Source organism: Chiloscyllium plagiosum, chromosome 31, assembly GCF_004010195.1.
Source record: "Chiloscyllium plagiosum isolate BGI_BamShark_2017 chromosome 31, ASM401019v2, whole genome shotgun sequence".
Taxonomy (NCBI): Eukaryota; Metazoa; Chordata; class Chondrichthyes; order Orectolobiformes; family Hemiscylliidae; genus Chiloscyllium; species Chiloscyllium plagiosum.
In genome coordinates, this window is record NC_057740.1 from 24,957,584 (window position 1) to 24,980,048 (window position 22,465).

The following is a 22,465-nucleotide window of genomic DNA, read 5'->3' on the forward strand; positions in this document are numbered from 1 at the left end:
AACTATAGAATGATACAGTAATATTTCGGAAGTCAGTTTTCAAGTTTTTCTAAAGAAAAGCTGTATCTTGAGATCAACCTCTCCAAATGGTTTGGAATCCATTAACATTAGCTACATAGAAACATAGAAACAGCAAAAAGGTGCAGGAGTAACCCATTCAGCCCTTTGAGCCTGCATCACCATTCAAAATGATCATGGCTGATTTTACAATCTCCGTATCCTATTCCCGCTTTCTCTCCATACCCATTGATCTCTTTAGCCACAAGGGCCACGCCCAGCTCCCTTTTGAAGATATTTAATGAACGGGCCCAAACAGCTTCTTGTCGGAAAAAATTTAACAGGTTCACAACTCTCTGACTGAAGAAATTCTTCCTAATCTCAGTCCTGAATGGCCTACCCCTTATTCTTAGACTGTGACCACTAGTTCTGGACTCCCCAATATCAGAAGCATTCTTCCCAGTCCCATCAGAATTTTTATATGTTTCTATGAGCTCCACACTCATTTATCTAAATTCCAGTGAGTACAAACCCAGTCAATCCAGTCTTTCCTCATATGTCAGATTGATCTCAGGAATCAATCAGATTATAGTGGGGGCTAATGAGAAGAAATATAAAAGAAAGACAAGTATTTTGTCTGCTAATCAAATCAAGAGAGTGGATTTTCTTGTATTATGTGTTGTTTGAAGCATTATGGAACAATTTAGAGTCTGGAATTATTTATCAGTCACATTAACTCTGCAGAATGAACCAAATTCTTGGTTTTACATTGATGTTATTTCAACAAATTGCTGAAGATTTCCATCAACTTGAAGACTGTAAAACCTCATATGAGGTCATAGAGTCATAGAGATGTAAAGCATGGAAACAGACCCTTCAGTCCAACCTGTCCATGCCGATCAGATATCCCAACCCAATCTCGTCCCACTTGCCAGCACCCGGCCCATATCCCTCCAAACCCTTCCTATTCATATACCCATCCAAATGCCTCTTAAATGTTGCAATTGTACCAGCCTCCACCACTTCCTCTGGCAGCTCATTCCATATACGTACCACCCTCTGTGTGAAAAGGTTGCCCCTTAGGTCTCTATTAAATCTTTCCCCTCTCACCCCAAACCTATGCCCTCTAGTTCTGGACCCCCCTCCACCCCAGGGAAAAGACTTTCTCTATTTACCCTATCCATGCCCCTCATAATTTTGTAAACCTCTATAAGGTCACCCCTCAGCCTTCGATGCTCCAGGGAAAACATGTGACTCCACTTTCAAGGAACTATGAACCTGCACTCCAAGGTCTCTTTGTTCAGTAACACTCCGTCAGACCTTACCACATATGAAGATCACAATGTCTTGCTCATAGAACAAGGGCGTATTTTTGCTGTGAACTTCTTGCAATAATTGCCACCTTACCACCTAATATTCCTACCATATTTCTCTAACAGTGGTTTAGAAATTGAGAGACAAAGTGATACTAATCCGAAAATACCAACACCAGACCCAAAATTTGTAGCCTCATAGACTGCATTTACAACTTCCTTACCAAAAAAAAGCTTTACATTACACTGACTTGAAATGTTTCAAGTATGACGACATTATTTCCAGGAAGCATTCACCATTTGTGTTCCAGAGTTAGATTTACCCTTACTACGGTTTTACACTACAGGCTTTATTTTCTAAGGCTGTACTAACAGTATGAGAAACCTAGCTGATTTGGCATGAACTGCACACATCCCTTTGAATTTTATGTTATTTTGAGAATCCTCCATTTGTTTGGCTGCCAGAGCTGGGGGAAACCTCTGCTTGGAGGTTATCATAATTGTTCATATGAATTGATCAAACAAAGTTGAGAATCAGTTTGCCAATTGCTACCTTTAAGGTGGCTAACCATTATTAGCTCAGCAGCTCTCACAAAAGTTGAGGTGGTGTGAAGCTCAGCATTGGCATAAACCTTATAAGGGTAACTAGATAAGCATTCTGCCCACACTAAATTAGAACCCATGTTGTGGGGAATGAATGGAAAAGTGTTCACACTCATTGCATCTTGAGTTCACATTTTCAATAATGCTATTAGACCCCATAAAATTTGCTTTAATTAGCATCGACGATGAGTAAAAGAATACAAAATATCCGAACAGGATTAAAAAAATTACCAGTGTTGCTGGGAATTGAGGGTTTTGAGTTATAAAGACAAGTTGGTTTATGAAATCATGAGGGGCATAGATAAAGTGGTGAGGAACGTTTTTTTTTCTGAGAGTGGGGCAGTTCAAAATTATTGGCATATTTTTAAGGTGAGAGGAGAAAAGTTTTAAAAGGACATCGGGCAACATTTTCATACAGAGGGTGTTCAAGCTTGGAATGAACTGCCAGAGGAAGTAATAGATGCAGGTACAGTTATAACATTTAAAAGACATTTGGATAAGTACATGGATAGGAAAGGTTTCAAGGGATATGGGCCAAACACAGGGAAGTGGGACTAATTTCATTTGTGAACATGGTTGGTGAGTGCTAAAGTTGGACTAAAGCTCTTTTTCCATGTTGTATGACTCAATGACTCATTTTTAAAATTAGATTATACTTAAAACAAACAATGCTAACTCTAATATTTCTAATTTAGGATAGAGTAATAATAAAGTTCAAAGTCTATAGATAATTGTAATTCATCATCAACCTTTCGATTTTGCTGAGTTCAAAACAGCTCCGCCCATTAAAGATACTAAATTTGCTCTGAATCTGTTCAAGCTTTCAGGTGCAAGTTTGCAGTAACTCTGACAAGAATACACTGAAAGGCTGTAAAACTTGGAAGCTCACTAGAAATGTCTGAGGGAATATTACCTTGGGACAAACCTCTTCTTGTTCTTGATCTTCCAATGCAGAGTTGCCCTCAACCGGGTGTTGCAGACTGCCACGTTCCAACGTCCAGGACTATGTGCTGAGTGATATACTGAAGCTCAGGCAGCTGTATCAAGTCCCAATAGGAAATATCCACTGTCTATGTCCATTCTGACATGATATCCTGAATGTCTGTTAACTTTTAGAACCCCTCATATCTTGTACTGGAGCGTAAATAATTTCTCGTAAAACTTAGTAAATGTTCCAATTTGGCATTTGAATGGAAGCACTAAAGAGTGCAATGCTCAAATAATAAATATATTTCATTGCATTTTCTGTAATGTCCAACTTGAACTGTTTAGAAATGTATATTTAGATAATTTATAAATAAAATATATTTTTACAACAAAAAACAGATTCCCCCTGTTTTCAGGCACCAGGAGGGGACAAGAGGGCTCCTTCACATGAACTTTTATCAAGTGAAACATTTATCAGCTTGCTTAAAAGTTGTGGTCAGTGGGAGAGCAATTCAGAGAACCACGGAATGCTTATAACACAGAAGGCAGCTATTCAGCCTGTCATGTCTGAACTAGCTGTTCAAAGCAATATTACGCCGAATATCATCTTCTCTCCATAGCTGTGCACATTCTTCCTTTTCAGATAATAATCTAGCTCCCTCTTGAATAATTTGAGTAAACATGCTTCCACCACATGCCATCCATATTTTGACCAATCATTGAATGAAAACATTTTCCTCATGTTCCCATTGATTCTTTTGCTAATCACTTTAAATCCATGCCATTACATCCTCGATCAGTCCAGTTTCTCTGTTTCGTTCTGTCAGACACTACATCATTTTGAGAGAGTGAGGACTGCAGATGCTGGAGGTCAGAGTCGACAGTGTGGTGCTGGAAAAGCACAGCAGGTCAGGCAGCATCCGAGGAGCAGGAGAATCGACGTTTCGGGCATAAGCCTTTCATCAGGACTCTTGCCCGAAACGTCGATTCTCCTGCTCCTTGGATGCTGCCTCACCTGCTGTGCTTTTCCAGCACCACACTGTCGACTCTTCATCATCTTGAATCTATCTGTCAAAACCCCTTTCCACCTTCTTCAAAGAAAATAGCTCCAACTTCCCCATACTATTAGCATAACTGAAGTTTATTATTACTGGGACGTTCACTGATTTGAAAACAGTCCCTGATTTGAGAGCTTTCTGGAGCTGTCAAAGTGGAAAACTTATTTCTTTGGGTCGGTGTGAGTAGAAAGGTTACTGGTCACCCCATCACAGATAGCGATAGGCACTGGGGTTTTCCACGCTAAGTGGGCTGAAAGGCACAGAGGGTGCATTTGTAATGTTGTGGCCATGCAATAGGATGCAATAGACCTCGTACAGTCTACTGGGATCACAGGGTGGCATCACTTGATTGCAAATGCAGCACAAATGTCAGTTTCTTTCCATACAAACTCAGCACCACTGAGCCCGGCCACAGAACAAAAAAACAAAATGCACAAACTGTTTGAATACACAGAACAATTCTTTTTAATCAAAACAAATAAATGTAATCTGCTTTAAGTTAATACTGATCTCAATAAAGTTGTACCATTAGTCATCTTAATGCCAAAGTTACAATTTGAGTGTCGATGAAATTCTCCCACAGTTAGCAAGTACGTAACAGAAGTAAAGTTTAGTCATTTCACATGAATATCAAAGCTAATTTTAACCTTCAACTCTCAATGATGTCATCACTGAAAACTGTTCATGGGTTTCTTTTTGTTTCAGCTTTTGTGGGGTTTGGGGTGTGTCTGACTTTTCCTATGTACATGTAAAAATATAGTGTGATCTTTTTTCTGGCAGGGATTTTAAACACCCTCCCTATTAACAATGGCTTGTGGGAGGGGTTAAAATGAGAAAATCCTCGCTCAGCTTCAGGCAGCTGTGTTCCTGGCCCCAGCAGTTTTTCCCAATGGAGCCTCATTCCTGCAAAGGTCAGGCAGGCTGCTGCTTTGATCTTCAGAAATGGTGGCCTAATGACATCAGCGGTATTCCAACCTCATGTTAACTTCAATCCATGTGCAGGCTGCAGAATCACGGTGGGAGGAACTGACTGGCCAGAAAAAGCCAGTGTAAGTTTAACCAAATTTGCTTTTGTTTGCACTTCGTGTGTTCCAAACAGAGCAGGATTGCCATTTGAGGAGTTGTTTGAACTCCAAAGCTCTGGCCTATCTTTCATCATATTCTGCTTTTTACCTCAATTACCAGTTGCCTTCAGAACTGATTATCAGAACAATCCCATGAATCTTATTTTGCCTTCCTGCTGCCAATTTCCTGATCCTGCCCACCAGCTAAGTGACAAATCTACAGGGTATTGGTCAGGACTCCTGGACCTTTATTGTAAAGATTTCCTGCCTGTAAAATCAGCTGCTATATCCCTGAATTCTCTGGGCATGTCACAAGCTGGAGAATACTGCAGCCTTCCCCAATAGTAAATACTGAGACCTTTCTCTAATTATGTCTTAGTAATTGTGTGTGTTAACTGGGACAGAGTAAAAAAAGTAAAATAACAGAAATATTGGCAAAACACAAGATTGAAAGGGTTCCCAGATTTGGAAAATTATAACAGTGCTCTTTACAGTGGCAGCACTTCATCACTCAGTGATGTTGTCATGAAATTATAGCATGCATGAGTTAAGCACTCTACTTAAAATAAATCTTGTTTCATTCCTATTTGTTTCTTGTTTTGCATTCCCTATATTTACACCAGCTGAGAAATTGGCACAATCTTAATGGCAGAAGCATAGAACCACATTGACTTCTGGATGTGGCCAGTGAGTTTAGGGTTGCTGCCAATTTATTGCAATTATAGTCGTACATAGCTGGTAGAGAGTAGTGACATGACTCATGGCTGTGAACCATCCTGTTTCTTATTTGGTATTTGATCGGTCAGAGAGAACATAATGATAAAAGGGGGCATTTATAAAATGCTTTGAGACATTTATAGTATTCTGTTCCGTGACAAGTTCTGTGAGATCCTTGTGAGTGAATACACGTTCAGGCAATCTAGTTGACTATTTGTAGACTTTAGCAGGAGCACAGAAGGTAAAGTCTGAATGATCTCAACCTAGATTTTTCTGAATACTGTCCTGGAATTTGATAATTAAGTGAACGATCCTCAGGAAATGTATGTTGCTGGCATGTACAGGAGGCTGGCAGGCTTTTCCCTCATGGATTGGAGCAAATTAAGAGGTTGTTTTGCCAGGGGGCCATTCTATTGTCGATGGAATACTTGCCCCCTAGAGCTACTGGCCTAGAGGACTAGCAACTCAGCAAACTCAGCAGCGCCATTGGGAGCAGTGGCCATTACTGAGGAAGCCTACAGCAGCTATGCAAATAAATTTCAAAGAAAATTCCAGGACCGAGTACAATCGCATCCAGGGAGATATTTAAACTGCAGGCAATTGCCTTCCCTACCTGCAGCTCACTCATTGGTTTAAAAGATTATTCCTCCTGTCTGCCATGAAAAGGCTGTCATTATTTAACATGACAGCCTCCTCATAAGGAGGTGGAGTGAGGGTGTTGGTGGTCTGGTGGAAAAGTGCCAATAGTCTCATTGGGAATTTCCTCATGGAAATTGACTGCCTGCCCCCAAGGGTTTCCAATTCCATCGGTGATCTAATTTCCCAATGACCTGATTTTGCCAGAAATGCATGTTGCTGGTAAAATGCAGCCAATTGTGTCTGCACAATGCACTCTGTGGTTAATGCACAAACAAACATATGAACAGACAAATTTGGATCAGAAGAAGAAGGCTACTTGGCCCCTCAAGCCAGCTGTGTTATTCAATGAGCTTGTGGCTGTTCAGGGACTCCACATTTGAAGTTACCATGGTAACCAATCAAGCTCTGGCTCAACAAGAATCTACCTAACTTTGCATTCAATATTTCCAAGGAATCTGCTTCTCCACCTTTTGATGAAGAAAGTTCCAAAAAAATGACAACCCTCTGAGAAAAAAAGTTTCCTCAACTGTAACCTAAATGGGTAACTCCTTATTTTTAAACAGAGACCCCCAATTTCCAACAGAGGAAATAATCTTTCCAGACTCATCCCATAAAGATCACTCAGGATCTCACATGCTTCAGTCAATTCACCACTTTCCCTTCTAATCTCTAATGGATACAAGCTTATACAAACCCAGCTTTCCTCAGAAGATAATTCATCTATTAGTCTAGTAAACCTTCTATGATCTGCTTCCAGTGTGCTTATATCCCTTTTTAAATCCAAAGCAGCAAGATATGATGGGCTGATTGTCCTTTTTCCATGCTGCAAAAACTCTATGATTCTCTGTCTCTAGCTTCTGGCAAGGAAAATATTCACCATAAATTATAATGACATTTCACTGTTAACCATCCTGTGAATTACATGAAGTTCTTGAATTTGGATATTTTTGTATATTGAACTTGATGCAACAAGTTAAAGTATGATGATTAGATTAAATACACTGAGCAATGTGTTAATTGTTGATGATTACTAATCAACTTCTCTTGTCTAGAAAGTAATAATTTTAATGTACAATATCATTCTTTCAGTTTGTACATTGTTGGAGATTTTGAAAATGTTAAGTTTTAAATAGGAAACTTTTTTTCTTTGTTTTCCTTTTTCTCATTCCATTTTTCTTCATTTAACTTTTCTTTTTCTCTCTTTGCAGCTGATTGAAGGTTGAATTAATTTATTCCTTTTCAGTGCATTCCTCAATCCTTTCATCTCATTGGTCATTGGTTGGTGTCTCCCAAGAGCTGAGATGTCCTTTCGCCTTGCATCAATTTGCCATTCCAGGAACCACTGTGGAAATTATTTTGAAAAATTTTGAAACAGTCAAAAAGCAAGTTTAACAAACAGGGCTCATGATAGGGTGAGCTGTTCCAAAATAATCTGGGTACTCAAGTTTCTGCTAAGTACCAGACTTAAAGCAGGTCGGGTAAGAAACACAAGAAGCCATCTTGATTGGTCTGTTAGATTTTCTTTTTCACAAACCTTGGGCATGGTTCAAAGCACCTGTCAGTACTAGGTTCACGGGTATACAAGTGCTAAAAGTTCCATTGCTGATTTGTCTGCTGATTTCCTAGCTCCAGTTTGCTCACAGTCCATTTTTGTCGAGATGGCAGGAGGGTAAGTGATCCAAGTCATTATGGGTCAATTTAGGACAATTAAGGGATTTGGAATTTTCTAGTAAGCACCCAGTTCCTGCAAAGTGCCTAGTGGTACAGTGGTACAGTCCTACCTCTAGACTGGAAGGCCTGTATTCAGATCCCACCTGGCCTGGAGGTGTGTCATAACATATCCGAGCAGCTTGATTAAAAATAACTCCAGTTTCTGCAGCAGTGGCAGCTATTTTAACTGGCCAGTGATGGCCTCCCAGCAGCAGAACTGGAGGCCTGAATTTCCTCCATTCAAAGCCATTATACACAGATCATAACTGCAAAAGCTTTTTTTGCTGGATTAAAACATGTCATTTACCACTCATTTGTACAGGACAAGTAATCCTTTTCACTGCATCAGAAAGCATCTCTCCAGTGGATTTCCCACTGTGCGAAATTATCCCTCATACAAAGAGCAGATGGTTATGTTCTCATGGGAACAATGTGAAATGCTCCCTCTAAAGTGAAAATGTCAACTTGCATATCACTCTTGTGGTATTTCAGTTTTGGGTTTTTGTTGTCAAGTTTCATCTGAACCAATGAAATACAATAAAGTAAAAGACAGGAAAACTCCAGTATTTTAAACAAGAATGTAAAAGGTTCAAGCAGAATAACCTGTCAAAATTTACTCAGAGAACTTTTGGCGGTCCCTCGCAGATGCGGATGACTTTCTTCCACTCTCAGGTTAAGTTTGTAGACAGCAATGCAGACTGATGCGGCTATCACATCCCCTGTTTCCTGGTCACAGGAAAGCGTGGGTGGGTTATTGGTATGACAGACATGCTAATTCCGCTGTTTTCGCAGAGTTTCCACTTTGTCTTGGCGGCAAGTCTCGAGGTGCTCAACACCTTCCCAGATGCTCCTCCTCCACTTTAGACAGTCTTGGACCAGTGATTCCCAGGTGTCTGTGGAAATGCTGCACTTCACCACTGACGCTATCATTGAAGAGCTCCCTCCGTCCACTCGGGGTTTACGAAGTTGGGACACATAGGACAGATGTCCGAAAACAGGAAGCGGAAATCACAAAGAATGACTTTTTCCTCTTTGACAAGCTAACCACAAATGAAGGAAAAGGAGAATCTGAGTCTGTAATTTGTTAAGATAAGATGCAGTGAGATACATAGGACTCCCAAAGATAATGGGAGTCTCCACACATTTCAGGACATAACTCTCAGATTAAATTACTGAAGTTAGGATTGAGTTTGCACTTTCTTACCAATCAGGACACAACATGTCATTTAGTGACAGGTAATTAGAAAGTTAAGCATTGAAACCACAATGTAATATTATTAGGAAAATAAGTTAACTATCTCCTGTCTTCAGTGTGCAGGTATTCAGCTTTAAACAAGTTTATCCACATAATTATCGGAAGGTTACATTTTTAAAGCTGCTCAAGTTCCTTTTTTACGAAGAGTCTTGGAGGCTGAAGGGTGAACTTAGAGGTTTATAAAATGATGAGGGACATGGACAGGATGAAGAATTAAGGTCTTTTCCCCAGGTTGGGGGAATACAAAACTAGATGGTATAGGTTTAAGGTGAGACGGGAAAGGTTTAAAAAGGACCTGAGGGATAACATTTTCACACAAGAGGCTGGTGTATGTATGGAATGAGCTACCAGAGGAAATGGTGGAGGCTGGTACAATTACAACATTTAAAAGGCATCTGGATGAGTATATGAATAAGAAGGGTTTAGAGGGACGTGGACCAAATGCCTCAAAATAGGACTAGGTCAGATTGGGATGTCTAGTTGGCGTGGTTGAGTTGGACTAAAGGGTCTGTTTCCGTGCTGTACATCTCAATGATTCTCTGACTCCTGAATAGTCAGGTTTAAGCTTTCATTTAGCAGTTTGAACATGTAGATTGTCTACCCAAAACGGCGGCCGAAACTGTATTTTATGTATAAAAATCGTAAGTATTTGTAACTTAGTAGAGAGCCTTTGAGATGCTCCCTGCATGCATGTGAAGAAACCATTTATATCTTGGACTGGGAGCGCTAAATGTAGACTGTCTTATTTAGCACTGTCCACGTAATTTTTCACAGCCAATAAATTTCCTAATCTTAAAGTTATTCTCAAATTTTGTCAGAGAATTGAGAAAGTCAATAACCATATGACATCCTATATTACATTTCTGTGCCTTTCAAAAGGTTTTTGTGAATGTTTTGCATGTTTTCTGCAATACCTCTTATGTGAAGACTGAACTAACTTCATAGAGTAGTGAGAATAGAGAGAGTAGACGGAGAGAGAGTAGAGTGGCTTTTATTTGTCATTTCTACCATATACAACTGATACAGTAAAAAACAAGACAGCGTTCCTCCAGTACCGAGGGTGCTACATTGACAGCACAAACTTCACAATCGTACACAGCATAAAGTGTATAACAAGTGCAAAACACATAAGTTACAGTGTAACAGAAGAATGATGAATGATAGACATTTTTCTAGCAGAAACACAAAAGAATTTCAGATGGGAAAGGGTCGGATTATACTGTGTTAAGGAGCCTAATGGCTCAGGAGAAGAAACTGTTGCACAGTCTGGCTGTGAGAAACTGTATGCTGCGGTATCTTCTGCCAGATGGCAGGAGAGAAAAGAGTTTGATTGAGGGGTCTGTGGGGTCTTCCACAATACTCTTAGCCTTTGGATGCATTGTGTGGAATAAATAGCTGTAATGGAGGGAAAAAACATCCCGATGGTCTTCTCAGGTGTGCTCACTATCCATTGTAGGGTCTTACGATCCGAGACGGTGCAAATCACAAACCAGGCAGTGATGCAGCAGTTCAGGGTACTCTCAGTGAACCCTCTGTAGAATGTGGTGAGGATGGGGGTGGGAGGTCAGCTTTCCTTAGCTTGCGCAGAAAGTAAATATGCTGCTGGGCTTTCTTGGCTATGGAGCTGGTGTTAAGGGTCTAGGTGCAATTCTCTGCCAAGTGAATGCCAAGAAATGTGGTGCTCTTCACAATCTCCATGGGGAAGCTGTCCATGTCCATCAGAGAGTGGTCGCTCCATGCCCTTCTGAAGTCAACAATTATCTCTTTCGTCTGATAACCCGTCACCAAGTCACCCTTTATTTCCACATTAATCGCCCTTGATTCTAGTACTGCCTCTTCACAGTCAGCTATCCAAATGTCAATATCATGAACACTCCTGTCTATATTTGTCAGCCAGGGCTCCCTGTTCAGACCAGATTAACAGCCACAATCAGGGAACTCATATTCTATGGTCCGGTTGGCTGACTTTGTTACAATCACGACATCCCTTCCCGTCTGAGTTCAAGGACATTTCTTGGAGAGTCCTTTTTCTTGGAGAGATTCATGAGGCATTTTAACACTGGGTCAGGCTCCTTTGAGTTGGCATCCAATATAGGTGTCATGTAACACATGGGAGCTCGCCTTTTTTGCTGGGAGTGCCTCAGTAGAATTTCCCCCTCTCCCTCTGCCGCAAAGGCATCGAGGTGGCTGCATCTGACATGTCCATCTCTGAATCTGAGGACTCACCCTTGCATGACAGAGAACCCACAGTTACCAGAAGTCTATCTGAACGTTTCGAGGAAAACGTCACATTTTGCTTCTGTCCCAGTTGTGAATTTGCGGCTTTCATATGATCCACATGCTTCTTCAGGACTGTTGGACATATACCCGAACTTTATATGTCACTGGTCCTGATCTCATGTTCACTATGCCTCTAATCCATGTGGGGGCCATTTCCGTGATTCTTACACCAAATTTCAACCCCTGCATCAAACTGTCTCTCACTTGACAAATTCTTGTGTCCAGCATTGGCATTCCTGATGCCATTTCATCCTCCCCACCCAGGTTTGGGAAGATCAGGCTTAACTTGCGGTCCAGTCTCCTACCCATTAGAAACTCTGTCAGTGCTATACTTGTTGTTGTATGTGGGGTGGTCCTGTAATCAAATGAAAACCATGACAGCTTGGTATCTATTGAGGATGTAGATGTTTTTGCAAAGTTACATCATTAATCCCACATTCTAGAAAGGCTCTAAGCACCTCATTAAGAGTTAAACCAAAGTCACAGGCTTCTGCCAGTCCTCTTAACCTAGTCAAAAATCCGAATACAGATTCCCCAGCTCTCGCATTGCTGAGTAAAAATGGTAGTATCTCAAAATTAGAGGAGCCTTGGCATCATAATGTTCCTTAACTATATCTGTCAATTCTTTAGGTTTTAGTATCTAGTGCCTCAGGGAATGTTAGGCTCCTAATAAGAAAAAAAGGCTGTCAGGAGAATTACTTGTTGTTTGTTGTCTGCCAGAATGTCGTTTGCCCCCCAAAAAACATTCTTTCCAAATACTGGGTCCAGTCCTCAACAGCAGGGTTGAATGAGTCATACTTCCCAAATAAAGGCATGATATAAGAAATGCTTAGCCCAACTCAAAGATGTTGCAAGCAAGTTTCGTCAGGATTGAGCTTTACTCTCATCACTGAAATAACTCCACAGAGGCCGGTATCCCGTCACCAAGTCATCCTTTATTTACACATGAACAGTCCTTGACTTTAGTACTGCTTCTTCAGAGTCAGCTCTCAAAGTCTCAGTATCTCTGACACTCCCCATTTTATCTGTCAGCTAGGGCTCCCTAATTGGACCAGATTAACAGTTCCAATCAGGGAACTCATTTATTTAAATTCAGTCACAGGATGTGGGCATCACTGGCTAGGCCAGCTTTCATTGCCCATCCCTAATTGCCCAGAGGGCAGTCAAGAGTCAACCACATTGCTGTGGATCTGAAATCACAAATAAGTCAGACCAGGTAAGGATGGCAGCTTCCTTCCCTAAAGGACATGAGTGAATCAGATGGGTTTTTATAACAATCAGCAATGGATTCATGATCATCATTAGATTCTTAATTCCAGACTTTTTTATTGAATTCAAATTCCAATATCTGCCATCGTGGGATTTGAACCTGGAATCAAAGAACATTACCTGGGTCTCTGGATTAACACTCCAGTGATAATGCCATTTGGCCATCACCTCCCAGTTGAGGAGGTCCAGCCCTTTCATGAGGTCCAGCTGACTGATCTCGTTACAATCACCACAAATACCTCCAACAATAGAAGCAATATTTAAATATATGGTGAATATTTTGGTTTCTGTTCATTTATGAGGTTTTGGTTTCCGTGGATGGGCTCCATGACACCTTCCCAAGCAATTGCAGAACATGCAACATTTGCCTGTTTACCTCCTCCCTCCTCACCATCCAAGGCCCTCGACATACCTTCCAGATAAAGGAGCAATTTACCTGCATCTCATTCATCTAATCTGCTGTTTTCACTGTTCACAACACTGTCTTCTTTACACTGGGGAGGCAAAACGCAAACTGAATGACTGCTTTGCCAACACCTGCAGTCTGTCTATGAAAATGACCCCGAGCTTCCAGTTGCCTGCCACTTCAACAAACCACTATGTTCTCTTGCCAACCTTTCTGTTTTGGGTCTGCTGCAGTGCTTCAGTGAGGCTCAGCACAATCTGGAAGAACGTCACCTCATCTTCCTCTTGGGATCCTTACAACTGTCAAGACTCAACATCGAGTTTAACAATTTAAGAGAAGAACTCCTCCTTCCTTGTCTAAGAATCTACCTCCACAGCCCATGGTCCTACCACGATATGAATTGCTTTCAGCACAGCCAACTCATTTTCAAATACTCATTAAAAATATCCAGTTTCTCTTCTTCCCTGGCTTACGATCAACCGCCTCTTTCTCTGCCAAGCTTCTTTCTTCCTCTCTATGGGCTCCACCTCCACTTATCTGCTCACATTTCCAACCCTTTCCCAACTCCATCATCAGCATAAAGACCACCTTTTCCAACTAGCATCGAGGAAGAACGGTCACTGAACTCAAAACATTAACTCTAATATTAACACTACTTTCTTTCAACAAATGCTGCTGGAGCTGCTGAATTTCTCCAGCAACTTCTGTTTGTAGTGTTCATTTTTAATTGACTTTCAGAAGTTTGTGTGCCTCATCTTCTTGAACCCCTGAAGACTCTGTAATACTCTTCCACCTACTGTGCTTTTCAGGAGGACTTTCCAGGGTTTTAACCCAACCATGATGAAGAGACAGTGGTAAACATATCCATGTTTAGGTGGTTGTGAATTGGAAAGGTACTTGTACAGTGATCTTGTTTCCATATGCCTGCTGCCCTTGCCCCTAAAGGGATAGATAGCACAGCTTTGTGCATTTGAAGGAAATCTTAAATGCATTAAATTCTTGCCTGAGAAGTTTAATTTGGATAAATGTGAGGTATTGCATGAACAAGGGCCAGACTTATCCAGTTAAGAGTAGGGCCCTGTGTAGTGTTGTTGAACAGTGAGACCAAAGGTTCAGGTATTAGATTACCTACAGTGTGGAAACAGGCCATTCAGCCCAATCAGTACACACTGACCCTCCAAAGAGTAATCCACCCAGACCCATTTCCCTCTGACAAATGCACCATTCACCTGGCCTGCACATCTTTGTGACTGTAGGAAGAAACCAGAGCACACCCACATAGACACAGGGAGAATGTGCAAACTCCACACAGACAGTCACCCAAGGCTGGAATCGAACCTGGGACCCTGGTGCTGTGAAGCAGCAAAGCTAACCACTGAGCCACTGTGTCCCCCTAATATGCCTAAGCTGTATTTCTTTGAAGATTGCATCATAGGTAGACAGGGTGGTTAAGAAGGTTTTTAACATGTTTACTTACATTGCTCAAACTATTGACCATAGGAATTGGGATGTCATGTTGAGATTGTACAAGACATTGGTGAGACTACTTTTGTAGTACTGTGTACAGTCTGGTCACCCCACTATAGCAAACATATAATTCAATTGGAAACGGTTCAGAAAAATTGACAAGGCTGTTGCCGGGACTGGGGAAGGGGGTTGAGTTATAAGGAGAGCTGGATAGGCTGGGACATTTTTCGCTGGAGCACAGGAGGTTGAGGGTGACCTTATAGGGGTTTATAAAATTATGAGGAGTATAGATAAGGTGAATAGCCAAGGTTGTTTTCCTAGAGTATGGGAGTTCAAAACTAGGGGGTATATTTTTAAGGTGAGAGGGGAAAGATTTAAAAGGGACCTGAAGGACAACTTTTTCACACAGAGGGTGGTGCATATATGGAATGAACTGCCAAAGGGAGTGGTAGATGTAGGGACAGTTACAACATTTAAAAGACATTTAAACAGGTGCATAGATAGGAAAGGTTTAGAGGGATGTGGGCCAAGTACAAGCAAGTGGAACTAGTCTAGTTTGAGAAATCTGGTTGGCCTGGACAAGTTGGACCGGAGCGTTTGTTTCTATACTGTCTGACTCCATGACTCTAAACTGGTTCATGGCAGCCTGTCTGGGTGAAAGGGCACAGAGCAAAGTCCCTGCACTGGAATGGGTAGGGTGGCTAGGTATGGTGGAAGTTGGGTTCCTCAGGCCTCAAATCGGTGAACTGTGGGAACATCCTGGCAGTCCCACACAACTTGCTGACAAATTGACTGTGGATTTTGGGCTGCCACATCTCTCTTAGTGGCTCCCAGGCATGTCCTGGGAAGTGGGAGGATCGCACGTAGGGGTAGTAATTGGCAAGGAGGTCAGTGATTGATTGGGTGAGAGGCTATCAGAGCATGATGGATTGGCGATGAGTCAAGGGGGCAGTAATAATTGTCTTCAGGACTGCAGCAGAGCTGATGGAATCATTCCTGCTAATTTCACTTTTGGCTAGGTATTTATGACCACACTTACTCTTTTGGTGATGTTTTCTAATGGTCCCTTTAAGAGTCAAAAACAGAAAATGCTGAGAAAAATACAGTCGATCTGGCAGCATCTGTGGAGAGAGAAACAGAGTTAAAGCTTTGAGCCCAAAATAACTCTCAAAATATTAACTCTGCTTTTCTTTCCACTGGCGCTGAGTTTCTTCGGCACTTTTCTGTTTTTGTTTCAGATTTCCAACATCTGTAGTATTTTGCTATTATCTGCAAGTTTCTTGAAGGAATCCTGGATCAGCAGCATGCAGATCCTATCCAGCTATGCAGCAATCAAACTGAATTGATTGATTTGATCTTCATTCACCTGGATAAAATAAAACATGGGGAGTGATGAAATAAATTGATATGAATGGATAAATGAATGAAAGAAAACTGAGGTGTCAGTGGGGGAGCACTTTGGGGCCAGTGACCATAATTCTATTCATTTTAAAATAGTGATGGAAAAGGATAGACCAAATCTAAAAGTTGAAGTTCTAAATTGGAGAAAGGCCAATTTTTACAGTATTAGGCAAGAACTTTCAAGAGCTGATTGGGGGCAGTTGTTTGCAGGTAAAGGGACGGCTGGAAAATGGGAAGCCTTCAGAAATGAGATAACAAGAATCCAGAGAAAGTATATTTCTGTTAGGGTGAAAGGAAAGGCTGGTAGGTATAGGGAATGGTGGATGACTAACGAAATTGAGGGTTTGGTTAAGAAAAAGAAGGAAGCATATGTCAGAAATAGACAGGATAAATCGAGTGAATCCTTAGAAGAGTATAAAGGCAGTAGGAGTATACTTAAGAGGGAAGTCAGGAGAGCAAAAAGGGGACATGAGATAGCTTTGGCAAATAGAGTTAAGGAGAATCCAAAGGGTTTTTACAAATACATTAAGGACAAAAGGGTAACTAGGGAGAGAATAGGGCCCCTCAAAGATCAGCAAGGCGGACTTTGTGTGGAGCCGCGGAAAATGGGGGAGATACTAAACGAGTACTTTGCATCAGTACTTACTGTGGAGAAGGTCATGTAAGATATAGAATGCAAGGAAATAGATGGTGACACGTTGTGAAATGTCCACATTACAAAGGAGGAAGTGCTGGATGTCTTGAAACGCATAAAGGTGGATAAATCCCCAGGACCTGATCAGGTATACCTTAGAACTCTGTGGGAAGTTAGAGGAGTGATCGCTGGGCCCCTTGCTGAGAAAGTTGTATCATCGATTGTCACAGGTGAGGTGCCGGAAGACTGGAGGTTGGCAAACGTGGTGCCACTGTTTAAAAAGGGTGGTAAGGACAAGTCAGGGAACCAGTGACTGACGTCAGTGGTGGGCAAGCTGTTGGAGGGAATCCTAAGGGACAGAATGTAATGTATTTGGAAAGGCAAGGACTTATTAGGGATAGTCAACATGGCTTTGTGTGGAAAATCATGTCTCACAAACTTGATTGAGTTTTTTGAAGAAGTAACAAAGAGGATTGATGAGGGCAGAACGGTCGATGTGAACTATATGGACTTCAGTAAGGTGTTCGACAAGGTTCCCCATGGGAGACTGATTAGCAAGGTTACAACTCATGGAATACGGGGAGAACTAGCCATTTGAATACAGAACTGGCTCAAAGGTAGAAGACAGAGGGTGGTGGTGGAGGGTTGTTTTTCAGACTGGAGGCCTGTGACCAGTGGAGTGCCACAAGGATCGGTGCTGGACCCTCTACGTTTTGTCATTTACATAAATGATTTGGATGTGAGCATAAGAGGTACAGTTAGTACGTTTGCAGGTGACACCAAACTTGGAGGTGTAGTGGACAGCGAAGAACATTACCTCAGATTACAACAGGAACTTGACCAGCTGGGCCAATAGGCTGAGAAGTCGCAGATGGAGTTTAATTCAGGTAAATGTGAGGTGCTGCATTTTGGGAAAGCAAATCTTAGCAGGACTTATACACTTAATGGTAAGATCATAGGGATTGTTGCTGAACACAGAGACCTTGGAGTGCAGGTTCATAGTTTCTTGAATGTGGCTGTCATTCATTGGAGTGTATTCTGTTGTAAAAGGCAAAATACTGCAGATGCTGAAAATCTGAAACATAGACCTAAATTGCTGCTTAAATTCAGCAAGACTAGTAGCATTAATGGAAAAAGGAATTAATTTTTCAGATCAGTGATCTTTTGTGGGTACTGCAAAAGGCTAGAGATATAAGTCCAGATCTCTTTATCACAATCTCGGTTTGCAAAGTGCCCCCAAGCACTCTACACCCAATGGGCTACTTCTGTAATATGGTCACTGTTGTTTCATTCATTTGTGTAGCAGTCAAGATGCACACAGTAGGTTTTCACAAGCAGCAAATAAACAAATACCAAAGTAAACTGTTTGGGAACTTGTTGCTTGTGGCAGGATTTGGGCCAGGATGCCAGAAGTATCCCCTGGTTTTCTTTGAAGAGCAACAAGGGAATTGAAATAATTCCTCAGAGACCAGTACCCCATCACCAAGTGATCCTTTATGTACACATGAACAGTCCTTGATTTTTGTACTGCCTCATTCAGAGTCAGGCACCAAGAGTCAGTATCTCTGCCAGTATGTCAGCCAGGGCTCCCTGATTTTATTAGATTAATTGTCTCAATCAGAGAACTCATTACTGAAGTCCACCTGCCTGACCTTATTAGAATCTTTTGTGCCAATTTAGAATAGCAGGTTTATTATCTCAATTGGATGATACTATAAATGACAAGGCAGCATTCTCTTAGTAACACATTGAAAAGTCAGTTTCAATTACATTACAACATTCTGACATTGCAACTTCATTTAATTATAAAGCAACTCAGAAATCTGTAAAGTTGTGAAATATGCTACATCATTGCAAGAGTTTTTTCTTTGTTTTGACTATTTCACTAAACTCCGAATTTGCTCACTACACTTCACTGCATTTTAATCTCAGTTTTTCCACTTAAGACACTTCTTAAAATGTGAACGAATTGTCCCTCTATAGCACAACATCACACTGTTTTATAAAATACTTACTGAAAGCAATTTGAGACTATGTCATTTTTATTGTTATTCTGTACAAAAATGTAATTGTTTCTGTTGTTGTTTTTGATGTTTGATAACGTGTACAAGCTTGTGGTTAGCCTATTAAACAAGAACTTCTAACTTGGATGAGACTGTGCTACTATGTGAGCCAGGCTAACAATGCTAACTCTGTATAAATGTTCTGATGTCATCTTTCGTCATTTACACTAGTCATGAATTCCTTCACGGGTCATCAAAAATATCAATGCTGCAGCTAAGAAAATAAGTCAAAGGTTGGGGATTCTGCAGCAAGTAATTGACCTCCTGACTCATCAAAGCCATCCAAAAGGCACAAGTGAGATGTGTGATGGAATACTCTCCACTTGCCAAACAAGTGCAGCTCCAACGACGCTCAAGAAACCTGGCACCATCCTGGACCAAGCAACCCTTTTCACTGGTGCCCTACTCACCACCTTAAATTACTGGTCTGCTGTGACAACAGTGTATACCATCCATAAGTTACATATCAACAACTCACCAAGGTTCTGTATTGATTGGGACCAGATTGACTCAGGTTAACAACCCACATCAAGAAGCTTGTTGTTAATGAGGTCAACCTGGTCCCAATCACCACAGGTTCCTTTGACAATATCTTCCAATCCTGCATCCTCAGCACTTACTATTTCACTGTCTATTGGCATAGGTCAATCATCACCGGATTTGAGCTTCACAACTGATTTTACAGTGGAGTGCCTGTCAGTTCACAGTTTGACTTACACCTCCAAGTTTATAAAGTTTTTGATATGGAACTATGAATACAAATTCTATCCTACCTAAGGCGGCATGGTAGGACTACTGCCTCACAGCACCAGAGACCGGGGTTCAATTCCTGCCTCAGGCGACTGACTGTGTGGAGTTTGAACATTCGCACTGTGTCTGCATGGGTTCGCTCCGGTTTCCTCCCACAGTCCAAAGATGTGCAGGTCAGGTGAATCGGCTGTGCTAAATTGCCCTTAGTGTTAGGTGAAGGGGTAAATGTGTGGGTGGGCCACGCTTCAGTGGGTTAGTATGGACTTGTTGGGCCGAAGGGCCTGTTTCCACACTGTAGGCAATCTAATCTAAAATACAAATATATGTCTACTTGAATAATTAGCTAAAAGTAACAGCTCAGAAGGTGCCTTGAGAAGATACATAAATCCTTCAGAAGAAAGCCAAATCATTTTTCTGTTGCTGCTGATCTAATGTTATCAATGGCCTCTCTGGAATTCCGTTATATCCTTGCCCCAAACCAAACTTTTTTTAGGTTTTTCTCATTAGTATTCACAATTATTATAATTTATTTGTGCACAATGTCAAAGAGGGTCTAGCACATGTCACTTTGTAGTTTTATGTCAAAACACAAACAAGATGTTCTGGGCCTTGGAAAGATTGAAGTATGGGGTCCCAGAGGGTGAAAAGTAAATTGTGCTATTGCACTGCACCACCCAATCCTCCTTGCCTTGGTTGAACTGAAAACAATGAGTTTCATATAAGCCTTCAGTCTCAGAGAGGTAACACTCAGTTGTGTCAGGATGACCTGAACCGAATCTTGTCCCTGAGGGTTTATAGTCGGGCTGCACTAATTTAGTTCTTCATCAAAAGTTGCAAATTTACCTGCCTAACACATGCACGTGTTTTCCCAAGAAACTCATTGTTGCCTTTTTTTTATACAATTTGATTTGAATTATCTGTTTCTAACCTCCAGCCATCTGTAATAGCAAGCAGATGAATGAACATTAGAATGCATAATTCAACAAGATGTATAATGAACTTGCCTCTGTCATGAACATGTATGTTTATTGTAAAGGTATTAGTTCCTTTTTGGAAAAAGACTTGTGTCAAAAACATCCTCAGTGCACTAAATAAACACACAAAACCCCTGATATTGACACTTAGAATATCTTGATACCATTTTATTTCATACTTATGGATTAGTTCAGAAAACTCATAGGGCATGATCATGTCAACTGCTGAACCTAACCACTGCCACATTCTCATCATATTTATGACAACATCAACCGGAAAAAGACAGAAATGCAAGTGGAAGCTCCTAAGACCAGAACTGGGGCAATAGGCCAAGGTGGGATGTGTTGTAAATGTGCGCTATACAAGAACACACCTTTAAAGTAGCTCGTCATTTCAATAGTGGTCCCTATTAAAAACATTTTCCTCCAGCAGGATCTTCTGTGGTCAAGGTCACAATACAACTGTAGACTCAAAGGTGGGATTCCACATCCACTGGTTTCTGCAAGGCATGCCTGGCTGGAACAATTATACACATGAAAATGCTACAACAGTTCCCAAACAAGGGCTGAGAAAAGATTGGTTCCACATGCATCAGTTTCTGTAGTCAGCTGGTTTTGAACAATGATCTCTATGTTGATTTTATAACAGTTACCAACTAAGGGCCGAGGAGCAGGAATTCTCATCATAGGCTGAAAAGTCTTATTACAGAATCATTACTTATTTCCAATCAACGTGAGAAATGCTTTTAATTCCTACCTTTTGTTTCCCCCCAAATAATCAGTTTTGAATTCAATTTGCTACCTGTCTCCCAAGTTCTCCTAAACATTCTCCAATCATCAGTTTCGTAATCAGTTTTGCCTAAAGGCTTCTAAATATTCATATACAGTACATCACATTCACAGTACTTCCTCCATCAAATAAATTTGTTTTCTCAAATCCTCATCAGTTTTGTCAAGCATTTGTCTTTTATTTATGATTTGGAGGTGCTGGTGTTGGACTGGGGTGTACAAAGTTAAAAGTCACACAGCACCAGGATATAGTCCAATTAAGGACAGCTACTAAATTAAAGACTAAAAATCACAAAACACCAGGTTATAGTCCAACAGGTTTATTTGGAAGCGCTAACTTTTGGAGCGCAGCTCCTTCATCAGGTGGTTGTGGAGTATAAGATCGTAGGACACAGAATTTATAGCAAAAGTTTACAGTGTGATGTAACTGAAATTATATTTTGAAAAAGACATGAATTGTTTGTTAAATCTCTCATCTTTTAGAATTGGCATGTTGGTTTCAGTTCTTTCATATGCAAGTCCCAGAACTTTCTTCAAGTTACATTCTCAAGTAAACTTTAACAATAGGTGCCACGTTGGCCCAGATAATGCATTGAAGATGTGAGGTGCCCTGTGTGAGACTGTCTGTGCTCCAATGTTGAGACTAATTCTAATCTAAGGAATGGATTTACAGAATCTTACATGAATTCATGCAGTTTTTGAGCAAAATAGAATGTAATTCTGCAAGTAAAAATTTACCCCACAAACTTATATGTGTATGTTTGTGTGCGTGTGGGGGTGGGGGGTGGAGGGTACGAGTGTCTGTGAAAGAGTGTGTGTATGTGTGAGCATAAAGGGATATAAGTCTGTGAGAGGGTGCGTGTGTGAGTATGGGAGTGTAAGTGTGAGTGTAAAAGAGAGAGCTTGACTGCGAGAGAGGGTCTGCATGAGTTTATGAATCTGTAGAAGTGTGTGTGTGCATCTGTGTGTGTGTGTGTGTCTGTCTGTTCTGGATCAGTGGTGCTGGAAGAGCACAGCAATTCAGACAGCATCCGAGGACAGGCAAAATCGACGTTTCGGGCAAAAGCCCTTCATCAGGAATAAAGGCAGAGAGCCTGAAGCGTGGAGAGATAAGCTAGAGGAGGGGGGGGGTGGGGAGAGAGTGGCATA

General features: G+C 41.1%; 1 long non-coding RNA gene across 2 annotated transcripts; it reads right to left on the minus strand.

The window, feature by feature from the left end:
- Positions 1-4,672: 4,672 nt before the first annotated feature.
- LOC122565098 lies at positions 4,673-8,993 on the minus strand. Of its 2 annotated transcripts, none has more exons than XR_006316082.1 (2): positions 8,646-8,993; positions 4,673-7,660 (listed from the first exon to the last, which is right to left on the minus strand). It is a non-coding gene; the product is annotated as an uncharacterized LOC122565098 (long non-coding RNA). The 2 variants fall into 2 exon arrangements; XR_006316083.1 differs by having other exon boundaries at positions 8,632-8,993.
- Between the last annotated feature and the right edge of the window lie 13,472 nt (positions 8,994-22,465).